The following is a 14327-nucleotide window of genomic DNA, read 5'->3' on the forward strand; positions in this document are numbered from 1 at the left end:
TGGATACTGCTTCTTTCCAGGCTGTAATTTCTTTCTGCAATGCCTTTTTTTTCCCAAAAAAAATCTAGTGGCAGTAGGTAGAGCGAAACAAATATATGTCTAAAGGTCCTGATGAAATGAAAAGATCTTCAAGTGGTGCTTTGGATTTTCTGAGTACCCACACAAAACACCATGAAACAATGCAAGAAAACACCAGGTGCCTTTGGGAAGTGAGTTAGGCTCAGCTGGTTTGCCAGTGCTGGTGACTGCATCCTGGGATGTGGACACCTGCTTCACATGCATGATATCTGCCTTGCCGGGCTCCTGGTCAGCTGAATTGGCCAGAGCAGTGTCTTATAGGGGAAGAAGCCTTGATCAAAGGCTGATCTGCAGTGATTAGTGCTAAAAAAAGGTAGATTGAATGCATCTGGTCCTGAAATAGGGTCCAGTCTCTGGTCTGTCTTAGCCCAGGCTAATGCCCTGCCAGGGGCTCTGAGGGGTCCTCCTCATGCCTCCTGGTTTGCAAGCCTGTCTGGGCTTCCTTGGCAAAGTGTTGCTAAAGTTCATGCACTTCCATGAAATATGTTGATGCAGCTGAAAATGCTGCCAGCAGAAAAATCCCTCCTTGCTCTTCTAGGGAGACAGTGAATAGGAGGCTACTGAGAGATATTTATTAGAATTAGTCTTATAAACCTGTCAGAGTGTAATTTATGCTTTCCTCTCTGTGCAGATTACAGCTTTCCTGCTGTAAAGATTGTGAGAAGACAGAGAGTGGTCCCAGACTGAAAAAAAAACCAAGAGTGTCTGTGAAGTCTTGTACTCATATAAATGCTGAGAAAAATGACTTGAAAAATACATAGAAAGTAAAATAACAGTCACTATCACACATAAGAAGAATAGTCTAGTTCTTAAGAGTACCTAAGCTTTGCCACATATTAGGGAAACTTAGGAAAAAAAAAGGAAGAATCCTGGAAAAATATTTGAAAATGTTTGTTTATTTTTTTTAAAGCAGTGACGTTTGCAATGTTGTCTGCATGGCCATCACCGTATTCCCTTCCCACAGGCAGATCTGTGAGATTGTAGAGGTAAAGAAAACACTTCAAATTCTTCTTAAGTGTTTCTTTTTCTTTTTTCTTCTTTTTCTTATGTCTTTATTTATTTTCTGTTTTATAAATTTTGTTTTGATCATATACATCCATAAATTTCAGACACTTATTTTTATCTGATGCTTGGGGGTTTCTGTCCTTTTTCAGGTATATTAAGATTTAGTCTCCATTCTTCATTTGAGTTCATGTCACTGTGCTGGCCATGTGGGTAACAGCTATAAAATGTGCTGTGCTGTAGTGCAGCCAAAGGAGCGTTGCACTTCACCATTTTAGCTCAGAGTTTCTTCGTGGTTGAGGTTGAATGTGTTCTTCCATCTGCTGGAATCCCAGGGCCGTTACAATGCAATATTGTTCCTGACACAGAGCGATGAATGTGATCTTTACTGTGGGAAAATTCCTCCGCCAGTCGTGCTGGCTCACAGGAGGTTTGTTGTTGATGCTCTCCTCGGTCACAGGATGTGGCTCAGGCAGCTGTGGCTGCACACAGAGGGGTGGCTGATGTTCCCTACCATATTACTCTGTTAACCTTCTGCCAGCTCTTGACATTTTTTTGTGCTCACACCTCAGTCCACCCTGACTCTGTCTGCCTCTCCCCTGCAGTGCACTTTGATTACCAGGTCTGTGGCTCTTCAGCAGAGCCTGTTCCCTGAAGCTCTCCACTGCAGTCTTGTGAAGATTTTAGATAAAATGGTGCTGCAAATACTAGTACATCCCAGCAGCAGGGAAAACCTTTCCTGACCTGGGAAATGAACCCAGTCTTCTGTGTGGATTGCTGCCATACAGCAATACGGCAGTGTTTAATTTGGGTTCTTCAGTACTTGCTGGAAAGGGCTCTGTATTGCACTGCTGTAATGGCACTAGACAGTCTCTTTCATTAGCCTGTTATTTCTCAGACAAGACCTTTGCTGTCCATTGGGTCTTCTGAAAACCCCCTGGGTTTTGATAAGAACAATGTGTGGATGCTTGGTTTAGCTCTCTGTGAAAGCAAAGTCAGGGATTTGAAAAAACTGGATAGCCAAGTCCGTGCTGGAATGGTGAAGATGGGCTCCAAGGCTTGCAAGGAGGCTCATAATGTGGGCATTTTTTTGTTGGGTAGAATGAGTGATAGTGACTGATGAGGATCTCTGGACCCCATCTGGGTAGAGGCTTGTTTCCCCATTCCTCAAGTGGTCACTGCTTCTTGTTCCTTCACTATTTCTCTTAGAAGGAGACTGTGTCTGGATTGGAAGTGAGGAATAGGAACAGAGAGAGGAAGAGGCTTGGTGCAAGGTTTCGAAGGTAAGTGCATGCCACAAGGGAGAGCTAACATTTACTACTGCAGAAGCACATCTGAGTACTGTGTAGAGAGCACAGTTTTGAAATTTGACAACCCAGCTCCTTCTGGCAGGGTCTGAATCTTTTAAATAGAAACTGCGCTGGAACTCTTGGGAAGCTGTTCCCTAGAGGAAAGGTCTGGAGGTGGGGGATGCACTGGGAGGCTCACTGCACTCTGCTGTCAGCACTTCCTAATCAGTTATGCAAGTTATAGAAATTGAGAGTTGTGGGATGGAAGTGGAAAGAGAAATGGTTTCTCTTTGAGTGTAGGAGGAAGTAGGGAGACTTCAAAAGGGCAGAAGCCTTCTTAAGGTCCTGCTGGCATCTTGAAGACAGTAAACTCTGTTCAACAAATAAACAAAAGAACAAAATAGAATGTGTGAAAGATGCCTATTGAGCTCTCTGTCAGCAGTGGGAATTCAGAGGCTGCTGCACCAAATCCACTTTTGTGGGACTATGCTTCATTTCCCTCAACTACCTTTGTGTCTTGAGACTAGCAGCTGTCATTTAAGATGCAGCATTCAGGTTTACATTTAAGCAGCACCTTTAAATCAAGATAATTGTTTTTCAAGCTTCATTCAGAAATTACTTCAACCATCATTAAAATGAAAAAGGATGGTTTGTATTTCCCACAAGAACTGTACTCTCTTTGAAAAAATAGCTTAGGCATTCACTCTGTTGGTGCCTAGAGGCTATTTTAGCCAAAGGCTGGATTCTGCCTGTTCGGAGAATGTGAGTTCCAACTTAATGGTCTGGTATGTGGGAGTACAGAGGTGACCCAAGTCTGTATTTGCTCATGACCACAACATTTGCTGCAGTAGGAACATGCCGGGTAGTGGGAGCTCTCTGATCTCGCAGATGGGTGAAGGTGGCAGAGGTGGCTGAGGGTCAGTAGTGACTTGAGCAGGTTACTGTGTGGGGCAGCCTGTCTTGCTGTGTACTCTTCCCCATGTTCTGCTGGGCCAAGTCCATTCCAAGCCCTGACTGCCCACAGGCTGCTCAGGAGAGCGAGTGGCAGAAGGTGGGTTTGAGGAGCACGGGCTCACCTGGCTGCTTTCGGGGAGCACATGGCAGCTGAAGGCTAGGTAGCAGTGCGTGCAACTGAAGGGGATCACCAGGCGAGGTGTTCATATTCACCCTGAGCTAAAATGCTGCATCTTAAGACAATTAAAAGTTTTGTTCATTGCCAGCACCATATTAATTCATCTGTCAATTGGAAGAAAGAAACATGAGTGTGATTAAGATCATATTTTCTCTGAGGTCAATGGTGCCTTAAATCAAGGAAATTCAGATACTCTCCGTTGTTTCCCAACAAAGGTAAATAACCAATTTAAACAGTTGTCTGATGATTTTCAAGAAACACTAAAAAGTACAGTAATTTTAAAAAAAAAAATATATATAAACCATTACTTGGTTCTCAAGTATTATCTGTCCCATTTACTGTGCAATACCCCAAAGTACATTATGGAAAAGACCTTGGTTTGGAAAATCAAAGGTTCTTATGGTCTTCATTTATCTTCAGAAACTTCAGAACTCCCTGACACAATCTGTTTCATTGGGCTTGATGGCATGGAAGTATTTAGTCATGCCATCACTGCATGGGTCTTTTTCCTTAGACTGTAGCTGAAATGGTTACTTCTATACTATCAGGTCTGCAAAAGTGTCCTGTTACTATTGCAATTTATTTTTTTTAAAAGATGCTAAAAGGGGGAAGCAAAGACACTTCCTATGGCTTGCAGCTAGTATTAATGTATTAAAATCTATTTATTATGCACTCTTAAAACTAGTTCAGTCTAAGCATTATTTCAGTCTTAATTTGGCAAAAGTCAAGAATTGTTGGCTATAGTTTTCACTATAGAATGTTCCTCAGAGATGTATATTTTTCCTTCAGTAGCTCTGCATTAGGAGAAGGCACAATGTTGTGCTTTTAGATCAAGGCTTCCTGCTCCTTTATTATATATATTTTTATACATTATACTATATAGAGTACATATTATGTATATTTTTATTGTTGCTATTGTTGTTACTGTTATTATATAAACTTGCTGACTTTATTATATATTCTTTTGCCTCAAATACAGTGATGGACAGAATACTTTTCTGACATTAATAGTCTTGGACAAATTATAGAAGCCTACAAAATACTGAGCTCTTAAGGCTGAATTTCAGTTTGAGGTTAATTGCAAAGACATGCAGAAAACTTGATATTCAGATTTTAGGAAAAAGGAAGACAAAAAGAATCCAGTTATAAATACATCTACTTTAAGTACCATTATTGAAATAAATTATGCACATTCTTGTATCCTTGTTTTCATCCAAGGACACAACAATGTGCATAATTTATTACAGTAAGGGATCTCTGGTTGAGACAGAAGAATATTTTGACAGAGAGATCGAAAGGAATGGTGAATTCTGGACCAGGAGGCACTAGAATTCACCATTTTTGAGATGGACTTGGATACACAGATTGGATTCCCAGTGGGGCCCAGTGGTAGAACAACAGGCAACAGGCAGATGCTCAAACACAAGAAATATTTGTCTTGTGACAGCATTTCTTTGCCCTGAGGGTGTTCAGACCCCAGAGCAGGTTGCCCAGAGAGGCTGTGCAGTTCTCATCCTTGGAGACATTCAAAACCCAGGTGGATGTGACCATGCATAACCCACCCCAGCTGGTCCTGATGGGACAGAGACTTGGGCACCTTTGTTCTCTGCTCCTGGAGGGCGATTTCAGACAGGCTCAACACAGGGTAGAGAGCCAGGCAGACGAGAGGGGGGATCTTTCTGTGGGCTTGAGGAGGGAGTTGGCTTTGTGTTGGGAAAGGCTGGGTGCCCTTCAGGGGGAGGGATGGATGCTGGTGCCTCAGAGCTCTGGATTAGGAAGCATGGGGGCAAGTGAGGGGCAGATCTGGGTAGAGGGCTGGAATCTGAGCTTGTCTGCAGCCAGGTGTAGGAGCACAGTTTGTGGTAATTGGGACTGGGGCTGTGGCCCAGCCTCATCCCCAATGGGTACAGCTGTGAACAGCTGGTGAGCAGCATTGACAGTAATGAGCCATGGAGTGCCCAGGGACACTGACCAACCACCAAAGGGGACAGAGGGCACACAGGTGCAATGATCAACATGAGGGGTATGAAAGGTTGGGCTAAAGAACAAGAAGGGCAGCTGCTTGCAGCCTTCTGAGGTGATGTCATGTTATTCTGTGTGGGCAGACACCAGAAGCCTTCTGTTGTGGTTTGGTGTTACTCTGTATAGGTTGAACAGCCAGGTGGTTGAACAAGTAGCCACCTTGCTATACCCATTTCATCCAACTTAGATTTTAGCTTGAATAAAGTTCTATGAATGTGCTTTGTTTGAGCCATCCCCAGAGGGCTGCTTCACCGTGGCTTTTTGCAAGGGGGCTGTCCACACTGTTACCTGGCCCTGTAGGCTTTTGCTTGATCTGGTTTTGCTTTGTGTTTACTGCTGAAAGCATAGTAGTCTTTGTCTGTTATAAACTAATGAGGTGCTCTGGCTTAAATTTTAATAGCATTAAAAACTATGAAAAATTAAAAAGATTTTAAGGAAAAGAGTGCTTTAACTGCAGCTTGCTAGCCAAAAATTACCCCTTTAGAAAGCTCCTGCCCTGGAGACATCTGGCTCTGTAACAGTACACAGTACACGTAGTTCTGGTGCACTTTGCAGCAGAGTGGAACTGTGACTGGCTATTGCAGTAAGATATTCCAGTCCCTTTTTGGCTTCCACAGTGAACATGCAGCATTGTGTCTGCCCACTGCCTAAGCCAAAGTGAGCCCCTGCCAAAAGACACGTAAGGGACGTTTCAGCAAGGAGGTTTTTAAAATATTTAATATCATGTCACAGGAAAATAAAAGTTTTTGGCATTTGAGTGATGGTTATCTGTGTTTAAGTTGATGTTAGCTCAAAATAGTAAACAACAATGAAGAGTCCACAAAGGATTAGTTTCCTGGTGAAATACAAATTCACACGTGTGTTGCTTTCAGGGGTAAAGTAGACCCAAGTGAACAATTCTTTTTCATAGGCTATATTGTATGAAAGTAATTGCTCTGATAAGCAGTTATTTCATACAAAAAACCCTAGTGTTCCAGAAGAGTCTTAATTCCCTCTGCACAGACATGAGGAAGATAGTTGGAATAAGGGACATGGTAAACACATGATTAAAACACATAGAAAAGTCCACTGAGGTCTTTTCACTGGGACCTGACTCTGCATGCCAGGGGAGTCTGTATATGTCTGGCTGGACACTTGATAATACACAGCCTTTCCTTATTCAAGTAACTAACCCTTTGCTTTTCCCTATCTGTAGTGTGTTGTATCAATTTCAAGCAAATGCATCATTAGCAACAAAAGTAATTAGGCCTGTTTGTACCAGTTTATAAGTCTTGTTTGTACCAGTTTATAGAGAGATGTGAAGGTTGAGGTCAGAGAAGGTGCCATACTGGACTGCATTCATCCAGTGTACAATTTCCAGTGATGTTTAGTGTGAAGTAAATACACAATAATTTGTGTTTTATTTTGGAACACAAGCCTCTGCCCTTGGGGTGCCCACAGAGGCAGCCTTAACCCACTGAATACAGGAGGCAAATCAGTCCTTGTGCTTGAGATTGTGCTTTGGCCAATCACCAAACCATCTTCTGTGAAGGATAAGTGGTATCAAACAGTACTTGCTATAGTGTAAACAGAGCCAGAAGCTCAAGTGGATAAATAACACTGACAGCAAACAACACTAAGCAAAGCTGGTGGCCATCTTAAAGGCTGATGGGTTTCAGGAAGCATCAAGGGCTGATGTTTGGAAGCAATCTCCCTCCCCTGCAGGCTGAGCAGAGCCACATGCTCCTGCTTTGCTGCAAGGTGAAGCTCTTTAGCCTGGTCTGATAACTGGTTAGGTGGTATTAAGTAAACAAATCAGGTATGTAGGAAGGGCCACAAACACTTCTACTTGAAGAAAGGACTGTATGTCCATGCTTAAATTAGTTAGGAGTTGGCATGTCTCAGATGGCAGGGAAGACTTACTCTGGTGAAGTGGTGCCTGCTGATTTTATCAACTTCTTTTATCTGCAAACTGTGCTCAGCAAGACCTTCCTGCCTGGGCTGATGAAGTTGATCAACTCACTGTGCCACCCGGTACTGAATGCAAGCCTTTGAATCTTCCTTGGCATTGAAGGAAGAGAGGTGTCACAGTGCTTTGAAATATCAGGAGATCACTGATGTAATGGGGATCTCTGCAGCTGCGGGGGGCAGAAGGGTGTCTCTCTCAGCTGAACAACTGCTTTTTAGATTACCTGATCATTCCAGGACTTGTTCAGGGGGAACACCCATAGAAGAGTCACAGTTAAAAGCAGGTTTGGAGTGCAGGGATCTGCATTTTCTTCCTTGAATTATGGGCCCCCTGACATTAGCATAGCCATCTCCTTTTCCAGTGGTTCCCCTAAAACTCCCAGATGCACAGGAGGCACTTCTATGTAGATGTCTGCCCCTGAGCTACTCAAAACTTATTCTGTGTGTGCTCTCTCTGTAGTCAGTGGGGAGAAATGGGCACTGCTGATGTTGACAGCTGCTGCACTGAGAACAAAACTAATTTAGAAAATCGGTGCTCTGTAATGGTGCTGACCAGGACTTTCTTGGGAAGGATGTTGTGGAGACTGGGAGCTGTAACTGCCATGTCTCCTCTCTCTCATTATGCTGTGAAATACAGCAGCTCTGAGGATTCCACCACTCCAGGGGAGAGGCCATAAAGGGTGATACCAGCACCCTAGCAGTGTGGTCTACTCAGAGGGAGGCCCACTATTAGTACCAGAGTTCTGAGACACTTGAATATTGTAATGTCTGATCGTGTAGTTGTCATTAAATTGCCAGTGCCACTTACCGTTTTGCCTGTCGAGTCACGATTCTCCGTGGTGTTCATTCACTGACCATCTCCAGGCAGAAGGAATAACTGGTGGTAACTGATGCCTCATTGTGCTTTGGAGCACCGTGATGTGCTGTGAGAGGAACCCTGTGACCCAGTTAGTGCCATGAGCTCCTGGTAAGGTCTGCTCTGTGTCCTGAGATGAGTTTCCACAGGGAGTTAGACTCAGCAGTCTGTGCATTTTTCCCTTGTGCCTGGTGCCAGGTGAGGAGGCTGCTGGTACACTTCATTGTAATGAGGAGGGCAGATGCCACTACCCTTTTCAATCTCCTCTGCTTTCCTCTAATTGTCTACATAAGGTATCTATTACCATGATTAACAGCTTAACATTTTCTGTAGTGCTTTGTTCAGGAGAGCTTTTCCAGGGTGTCTGTCAAGTTTAAGAGCCTTCTTCTCCTAAAAGCCAGTAAACAGTGCTTAAGTGCATTGCTGGGGCTTCTTCTTCACCATACATTTGTTCCTCAGGCTAGCACTTATCCACGTAAGCCTTTTTTATAACTTGCAGAATGTTGCTTTTCCAGGAGGGGTTTTATTCTTCTGGTGTTGAATGTTCAGCAGATGAGGGTGCTGTGCCCAGGCTTTGTGGCCAGAGCCTGATGGATGGACGTCAGTGCTGCTGCAACCTAACACCAATCTCAGGGCAGGATCAGGAGGACCTCTTGCTATGGTTGTTTTTCTGACTCACAGAAGCAATTCTTGGTCAAGAAAAGCTATGATAATCAAGCTATCCAAGCACTTACCAGCTGTGTGGTTAATCTTTTTTTATTCTGAGAAAAGAATTTTAGATCTCCAGTCTGGGGCTGGTGCTGATTGGAAGTAGAGGGGAACCCCTGGAGTCAGGAGCTGGGACACCACCAAAATGCTGCATCTTGGGAAAACTGAAATCCTAAATGTGCAGTGCAACTAGTCAAACAGCTTCCAGTGGACTTAGTTTCCCCACTGACTCTGCAATTGTGGCTGCAGTATCAGCTCATTCACAGTTATGCACAGGAGTATCCATGTGAGAACATAGAAATAAAACTCACTGTTGATTTTTTTTCCCATGGCTATATTATGGATTCCTTTATATCTGCTAGGGAGAATGCTTAACACAGCACTCACCCATCCAGCAGGGATGTGATTACCTGGTTTTGTGGGTATTCTCTTGTAGGCTTAGAAGTCCTTCATTTTTCCCATATTTATGATGAAATCATGGCTATTTATAATGTCAGACTGAATGTTCATACTGCGTTTGCTCAGGCTGAGAAGTAACCTGAATTTGATCTTCCTCTCTCAAAAATCAAACTTTCTGCTAATCATGAAGATTTGGCATTAAATCAGACATTATTAATGCAGATTGTAATGCAAGGTTGGCAATACTTGCTACTCCTCTAAGTCTCTCTGATTCATTTTTATATGTATAAATTGGATTTTTGTGTTTATGTGGGGCACACATGTTCCCTCTGATTCCAGTTTCCAAGTGATTTATTTTGCGTTGGCCTTAATCCTAATTTTTGATCCATCAGAGTCACATAAAAATCATGACAGTTTGTTTATAATCCTTTGTTTTAATTTGTTATCCACCTCTGTTCACTCTGACATTGGAAACTTTCATGTCTACCTCTTGTGCAGGCCTGTGGCATAGATCCTTGGAAGTGACCTGAAATTAGGATACAAAAAAGAAAAAAAAAAGAAAATAAGAAAAAAAACCCGAAGAACCCAACAACAACAAAAAACACCACAAACAAAACAAAAAAAAATCACCCATAATATTTCAATTATTTCCCTCAGTGTAGAAAAGAAACACCTTGATTGTCTTCCAATATATTATTCTTTTAGAAAGCTATTGCTGGTTATTTAAATTAATTTAACAATAACACTGAAGATATATTTGGTTCCTTTATTTCTAAGTTCTCTTTGGATCATACTGAAAGGTAGTGTATTCTGCTGGAACATTTTTCAGATACAGTAGTGGCCCCATTTCAGCACACAGTTGTGTGCATTTGGAACAAAAAGCTGCTCTTGGGATTTAACAAGACATTACACATGCTCTGATGAGCCATGTGGCTTGATATTATTGAAAATATATTTCATTTGGATTTGATATGTCACACTGGGAGTAGATTGTGACACTGTGTTGGTAACTGTCTTAGATATTTGTGGGTAAACAGTTCTGTGGTCAAAAGGAAACCGACCAAACTGAAAACCAAACCGAAAGGAAAAAGAGGTGAATCACCATTCTAATCTTTTGACAATATTATACAAAAAGTGAGCTGTACTCTGCCACTTACAAAATAATTTTTGCCTTTTTTTACCAGTCTCACACTGAATGACACAAAGGAACTTGTTGAAATTTGACAATTCATTCTGTATCCTCTGCTGTAGGGAATGGGAACACCATACTTTCCTGTTACTGCCTGATACTCCTGCCAGATATGCAAAGAAGTCTAGCTAGAGACCTGCCCATGATCCACAATCTCAGTTGTACTCTAGAATTAGGTGCTTCAGCTGGGCTAATATATTTTCTTTTTTTCTTTCTTATATGCATGTATGTATATATGAATATTCTTAAATTCTTTACAAACAGTTTTCTGTGTCTAATACTCTACCATTTCATAACTGCTGGAACTTCTTAAGTCCATTAGATGTGCCTCAGATGGCTGGGTGGCCTGGAAGAGACAAAACACAAAGAACTTCCTCTTTTAATGGCTGAGCATCTGCTGGGAGCTGCCTCTTCCTCCCCCTGGTGACTGACTTGCAGTAATCATGTGCAGAGCTGTGGTGAAGCTAAGATCTTCACTAAAAGAGATGTTGAAAGGCATTACAGTAATGTAATAATTGATTATTATGGTTCATTGTATCTCTTTTTTGAAAAGAAATCTGTCTTTTGAACTTGATCTCTCTGGTAAGGACCAATGCAGACATAAAAATATTTTTTTGGTGGCAAAAAGTACTTCATCTTCAGTCTGTCTTGTTATTTGTGTGTGCACGCATGTATATGTTTACTCAAAGAGCTTAATTTTTCTAGGCATTAATTGCCTAAAAATTATGAAGAAAAAGAATTTTTACATGAAATGGGGTTGCATAAATGCAGTGTGGATTGCACAGAAATATTTTAAAAGTCAGCACAAGAACAAATAATAATAAAACCAGGAAAACATCCCTACAGTTTGAGAATCAGGCTGGTATAAAATCCTTTGTCTGTGTTGAACAGGACGCAGATCTTAACTTCTTTTCTGCCAGCGGTCTCCTTCTTTTCTGTGCCAACAGAACGAGGGAACGGTATGTTGTACAGAGGGAATGCGGGTGGAAAACATCAAACAAAATGTGATAAGACCAGGCTGTGGGGAGAGCGCTGAGCACTTCAGACAGCTCAGATGTTCAGAGATATTTTCCCCTGTTTGGCTAGCCAGTCCCTTTGTCTCCCTGTCTCAGCTGTCTGCTGTGGTCCTGTGTCAGCCTTCCTTACTCCCTGAGCTGCTCCTGGTTGTCCAGCGCAGCTCCGTGTGGAAACTCGCTGGCATTTGCACAAACACAGCACTTGAGACATTTCATTCCAGTGGGACATACCTTTCTTGGCTTGACTTGGCTCTGAATGCTCTGTAGTCCAGCCTGGCAGACCTCCCTGGACCTGTGCCCTCTGCCAGCTTTCCTGCTGGGAAGGGCTTGTCAGGGCTGTCCTCATCCCAGCTGGCCATGGTGCCCCTCTCTGTTGCCCTGGCTCCAGAGTTGCCATTTCTAGGACATTGGCTTCATTTAGTGATGGAGGTGTTGGAAGCACCTCTGCACCAGGGACTCGATGGTGCAGCATCAGTGCAGGGTATTCGTTCTGATCACCTGGGGGGTTGTTTGTACCTTAAATACAGGCCTCTGTGAGATGAGAAGCTGAAGTTGTTGCACCACACTGGATTACATTGATGTAATCATGATGTCAACTTTTTCACCAAAAATGCTTGTTAAAGATAATTGGGGTCAGCGAAGTTGAGCAGAGCATAAAGCCAAAGAACTGCAGTTCTGTAATACGTGCTGCAGTTTGATTTCATTTTTTTCTGGAGCATAAAAAACCACCTTGCAGTATTTTTGTGGATGCCATGTTAATGAATAATCAGTGTGGCAGCTGTTGCCAGAACTGACAATACCTACAGAAGCTGGAGACTGTCACAGTGTGTGGGTTGCTGGGGGTCTCACTGCGTTTTCAGGAGGGAGCTAACTAACATTACTGCAAAAAAAATAAATTCCTTTTGGAGGCTGCTGAATGTTGTGGAATCATTGCAGAGTCACTCGGAGGTTTCCAATAACACATTAATTGGATTAAGTTTTTCAGTGTCTTAAAAATAAATCAGTTTTCAGGCATTAAAAAACTTACAGAACAGGGGACTTGGTAAGGAAAGGCAAGTTTAACTAATGTAATAAAAATTCTTACCTATCTTTGAGGCTTATTGAGAGTATCCTGTACTTCCCCTCTAAAGACTTGAAGCTGTGGGGCCTGCTTCCTTGCTCTGGGGAGGATACAGGTGAGAATTCCCTTGTCAAGGTGAGCTGCTCAGGGCAGTAGGACAGGAGAACCTCACAGGTTAGTTGGACTTATTTCCTGCTTCCAGAGTTTCTCCTGTGAAAATAGAGCTTAAATGCAAAATGGAATGTTTTTCTGGTGATGAGAGAATAAAGATTTATGCTTTAATGGATCAGCATAAGGCACATGTACAAAGCTGCCTCTGTTGGTAGCTCAGATTTCCTGCTTGCACTGTTTTTATAGAAAGAAATTACTCTAAAGCAGAAATTTACATCTGTATAAAAATTTAACGTTTCATTGTTAAAACTCAAACTGTGCTTTAGGGCTTAGACACACTTGTCCTTACAAAGCAAAGTAAAATATGAGTATTATTTTTCTGCAGTGATAAAGAATAAAGAATATCTGCTCCAGGAGTTGCAGTAATTGAGAAGCACATTCCTTTCTCTGGAAAATGTGAATGTACACGAGACAGCTTTGCATAGCATATATTTTTACTCATTTAAATATTTCATGCTAGTTTGTGGTGGAATGTATGAAAGTACATTGTAAATTAGTCTAATACTTGAACAATATCTTGTGCACATTGTAAGCAAATCACAGCAATGCTGGCTGCAGATTTCCTTTGACATTTTATGTACACCAGTTACATTATCTTTGCTGCTGCATAGGATGAAAAAACCATTTCTTGACCCTTCTTTGCAGTATAAACCAACAGAAACATTCAGCATTGGAAACAAATCCATAATTCTGCTAGCAAATGGAAAGGTTATGGTCTTAAAAGAGCAGTAAGCCAGAGACAGATTTTAACACTTTCTCAAAGTCATTTGATGAAATGTTTTAGGTAAATGTGAAAGAATTTCAGAGAAAATCCTTCAGTAGCCTGTAGTAGGTGACCTTTCCCACCAGGTAACATACTGACCTGCCACGGCTAAGACTAATGAAATAGATTATTATGAAATCCTTCCAGAGATACTGCATGGGTTGTTTGGGCTTTTCAACTACTGATATGCGTCAGTGTACCTAGAACTTGGCAGAGGGCCTGGGCTCTGTGACACCTTCAAGGATGTCATTGGAAAAGCCCTGAGGTTTTGTTTCTTCCTTGGAAACAATGCTGTGGGAAGGTCCGATCTGCTCATCAGAGCAGAACTTATTCTTCAGCCATTGCATGAGTGCACTTGGGATTTTGTTCCAGAGACCTGTGTTTAAAGATGCTTGGAGGCTTACAGATACATAATAGACTCATTTCTTTTGTGAACTTGCCTCAGTTGCTGGAAAAGTCCAGTTGCTGGAAAGTCCAGCCAGAACTTAGTCTGCTTGATGCACTGAAGCTTCTTATCAACCTGTTTTGACTGAAGGAGGTGTTAACTGCTCCAAAAAGTCAAAATAACCAATTCAGTTCTAGGAACAGCAAAGTCCTTGTAAGAGAATTTATGCCACTGTCATGGTCAAAGCCAATTTGGACATGGCTTCTTGGTGCTGTGCATCCATGCACGTGATTTCAAATAATCATGACAA

The 14327-nt window shown here is 42.1% G+C and overlaps 1 protein-coding gene and 1 long non-coding RNA gene across 2 annotated transcripts in view; one reads left to right on the forward strand and one right to left on the reverse strand.

Annotated features, from left to right (window-relative positions):
• The window catches only part of ST7 (suppression of tumorigenicity 7), a 136643-nt gene that overhangs the window by 23781 nt on the left and 98535 nt on the right, over positions 1–14327 (forward strand). The gene's annotated exons all lie outside the window — the stretch shown is intronic.
• LOC132327706 (uncharacterized) lies at positions 957–12114 on the reverse strand. Its single transcript, XR_009486580.1, has 4 exons — positions 11870–12114; positions 10909–10968; positions 8279–9959; positions 957–3605 (listed from the first exon to the last, which is right to left on the reverse strand). It is a non-coding gene; the product is annotated as an uncharacterized LOC132327706 (long non-coding RNA).

Source organism: Haemorhous mexicanus, chromosome 5, assembly GCF_027477595.1.
Source record: "Haemorhous mexicanus isolate bHaeMex1 chromosome 5, bHaeMex1.pri, whole genome shotgun sequence".
In the NCBI taxonomy this organism is placed as follows: Eukaryota; Metazoa; Chordata; class Aves; order Passeriformes; family Fringillidae; genus Haemorhous; species Haemorhous mexicanus.